This window comes from Petaurus breviceps, unplaced genomic scaffold (assembly GCF_028583685.1).
Source record: "Petaurus breviceps papuanus isolate PSGF00001 unplaced genomic scaffold, PetGlider_PUasm1.0 90792, whole genome shotgun sequence".
In the NCBI taxonomy this organism is placed as follows: Eukaryota; Metazoa; Chordata; class Mammalia; order Diprotodontia; family Petauridae; genus Petaurus; species Petaurus breviceps.
The window spans coordinates 12,425,513-12,429,484 of record NW_027187347.1 but is presented as its reverse complement, the minus strand read 5'-3'; positions in this window follow the sequence as shown (position 1 = coordinate 12,429,484).

Genomic DNA, 3,972 nt, shown 5'->3' with positions numbered 1-3,972 from the left:
CATTGGGTAGTGCCCTGCCCCACTTTGCCCTGACTCCCAACTACTTGTGTTTCCCTCAGATGGAAAAAATCAATAGTTTCACCTCTGCTCATTTCACATCTCTGAGATGACTGTTTGGGAGATGCATAAATGTGATAATAGTTCACAGATTTTACCAATGCTGCTTCTACTTGTGGATGGTCCACATTCAGGATTACCAAAATTGCTTTGAAGTGTTCACAAAGAATGCTGATGATGTTTCTTTTATTCAGTTCTGATGATTTTGAGAATTCAGAAAATGAAAGGAGCATTTCATAATTATTCTTTTGTGTGTACTTCCACCAAATTTTTAACTTTTCTTAATTGTATTCATTTTATTACACAAATTAAAAACTGTAGTCATGGTGCTTTAGAGACTCAAATCTAATTCATTTAGCAGGGAAAATAGAACTGAAAAATATAAGCTTCTCAATTTATTCTTTGTCATGAAATTATAGCAAAATTTGAATACTATTTTATCTTAAAATATTTCATTTTCATGTCATAACAGAAAAAATATTTTCAAAGCCCCCTTCTACTTTCTTTATTCTACTTAATTTCATATGAATCTGCCCACTTCTCAGAATTTTTCATATTCATGTTTATGATGGAACAATTATGTCCATACATCATTTCTATAACAATTCTTAAATTATTGATTATGTACTTTATATGTATTTTAAAATGCAAATAACATGATATGATTACTTTAAGGCATGCAGATTTTCCCTGGTGCTTTTAAATCTAGGAATTGAATCTTGGATTAAGAGGGTATGAGCAATTTACTAATCTTTTTTGCAAAATTCCAAATTATTTTCAAAAATGGTTAGATATACAGTTTCAAGATTAGTGAATTAGCATGTATTATCTTCCCAAGAGTCTACAAACATTGATGTTTTCCTTTCTTTGTCATTTTGGTGGGCATTAAGGAGTACTTCAGACTTGTTTTAATTTGCACAACTATGATGTTTATTTGCAATTTTAAACAAAGTAGTTGTTGACATTTTCTGTTTCTTCTTTTGAGAACTATTAATATGCTTGGACCACTTGTCTTTTGGGGAGTGTCTCTTAATCGTATATACTCTGGATATTACATTTTTATTAGACATATTTAATGTAAATTTCCCCAGGAAAGATCTTTTCTTCTAATTAGAGCTAAACTGATTTTGTTTGTGCAAAACTTTAAAAATTTTTTATAATTGAATTTCCAATTTTTTCTTAAATAACTTTATATGATTCTTAATGCTTCCCCTATACACAACTAAAAGAAATAAACTTTTCTCCTTAATTTTTTATGATGGGGCTCTTTACATTTATGATGTTTAGCCATTTGGAATTAATAGTGGTATATAGTATAAAATAGTAGTCTAAATCTGCTTTCTGCCAATCTGCTTTCCAGGTTTCTTGGACTTAATGAACACTGATTTTCCATATTGATATGCTTCTGAATTATTTTGTGGAAAGAGAGTATGGCATAGTGTACTAAATAGAGTGTTCTACTGGGAGTCAGGTAGACCTGGGTTCACAATCTGCTTCAGACACTAGTAATCTGTGTGACCTTGGGCAAATCACTTAACCTTTCTTGGAATCGGTTTCCTCATTTATAAAACAGGGTTAATAACAACAGCTGCCTCACAGGATTATTGTGAGGATCAATAGAGAATGGGCATAAAATACTTTGCAAACTTTCAACACCTATGTAAATGTGAGTTGTTTTATATTTGTTGATGTTGTTATTGTTTCTTAATTAATCTGTCCCACAGATCTATTTTTCTACTTTTTATCCAGTACCATTACCATTATGAATACCAATGCCAGTTTTTGTGGTGTTTGTTGTTGTTGTTTTATTGATTACTTCTTCACATAGCATGGGACTCAAGCCTGAGCATTTCCAAAAGACTCTCCTGATTGGTGGAGAAAACAATCACTACTCTCTGAATGGGTCTTCAAAATCCTGGGCATAAAGCGGGTAGTATAGTAGTGTCTACTTCTTCCTAAAGTAGAAACAAGGAGGTCATAGCTCTATTTGCTCAAAAGGCTCTGGCCAGATAGGAGTAAGAGGAAGCCTACTGGTTTCATAAAATACTAGAAATGAAAGTGAGTTTACAGATCATCCAATCCACCCTGCTTCTTCTACAGAAGAGGAAACTGAGGTATAAAAGAGGTTACTCCTGAGTTGGAGTTTAAAAAAAGAGTCAGATTCAACAGTCAGAGATGTGAATGAAGGTCACAGCAGGCATGGGGGGTGGATACAAAAAGCACATATGGAAGAAATAGGATGAAATCTAGGAACAATGAGTCACACATTCTTTTTGTTTTTTTTTAAAGCAATTGGGGTTAAGTAACTTGCTCTGGGTGTGGTGCTGAGTATCTGGCCAGTGCTCTTACTCACTGAGCCACCTGACCACCCTGAGTCACACATTCTGAATGGAAGATGGAGTCTGTTAAGGGAAGTAGTCCATAATAAAGGTATGTAATTTTTGTCTTTTTGTCATCAGCATCTTAACACAGTAGCTGCCATACAGTAGGCACTTTATAAATGTTGCTGTTTGACTGATTGTTAGGTATAGAAAGCTAGAAGAACCTTTGATTGGCAGGTAAAGATTTTGTATTTTATCCTATAGAAGTCACTGAATATTGTTTGATCAGATGAGTAACACAGTCAGACTATTCATTGTTTTGACAGCTCTATAATAGTAATAACATATAGCATACGCACACACACATACAGATAAATAACTTTTGCAAGGTACTTTATGTATATCTCTCATCTAATCCTCACCCTGTGTGGGAAGTACTATTATTATAACATAATAATTGATTATGGTTTCATAATCAATTGTTATTATTATTGTGTTATTACAATTTAATTCTCATCTTGTGAAACAGGACCATTTTACAAGTGCCAAATTAAGCCAAGTGGTTAAGTGACTTTCTCAAAGTCACAGAGCTAGTAAATATCTGAGGTGAAAATTGAATGCAGCTCTTCCTGTCTCCAAGTCCAGTGTGAGGTATACAATTAACAGCCTCTATAAGGAATAGGGAGGTGAAAATTGGGAATCAGGTAGACCAGATATCAGACTATTACAATATTCCAGGAAAGAGACTATAACAATCTGCAATAAGATGGCATCAGGTTGGAAAGAGAAGAAGAAATCAACATGGAGACATGACAAGACTTGGACATTGATTATATGTGAATATTAAGAAAGAAGGAAGAATCCAAGATTACTTCAAGGCTTGAAGCCTGGAAGAATGGGAGTAGGATATTGGCATCACCTGGAATTCTAGAAGTGTTGGGAGCTCAGGTGTGGGGCACAAAATGATTAGTTAAGCTTTCGATGTGTTGAATTTGAAATGCCAGCCAGGTATCCAGTTGAAAATGTGGTGATGGGGGATGGAGCCAAGATGGCAGAGTAGAAGCACTAGCTTCCTGCAGCTCCAGCTTCCACCTTCCCCAATCCATGTAAAAAGGGGACTCTAAACCAACTTTGGAGCTGCAGAACCCACAAAATGACACAGAGAAACTAACCTCCTGCTGAGGATATCCCGGCAGGCCAGCAGGAATCCAGCACAGAGCTCTGGTAGCTGAGCCCAGCCCCACACCGAGGCTTTAGCCCCAGGGCGGGCCTGACCAGCCATGGCCAGAGGGACTCTAGAACAGCAGCAGTGGTGGCAGTTTCCAGATTTATCAACACATAGATGCAAAGGACAAGGTGAGAGGCCACTGCAGTCTGGACTTTGGGACCCAGTAAGTGGGAGTGCGTGGCTTTTACCCCCAGGGCAAGAAGCCACTGAGACATGGCACCGCCAGCCAGTGACACGTGGAAGCTTTAGCTCCTGCCCTACAGAGTGTAGGGGGACCAAGCACCAGTCTGAGGGGTAATCGCTCTTGCTTTAACCTGCATGGATCTGGATTGCTGTCTAGGGTGGAGGTCCTGGGGTGTGTGTCCA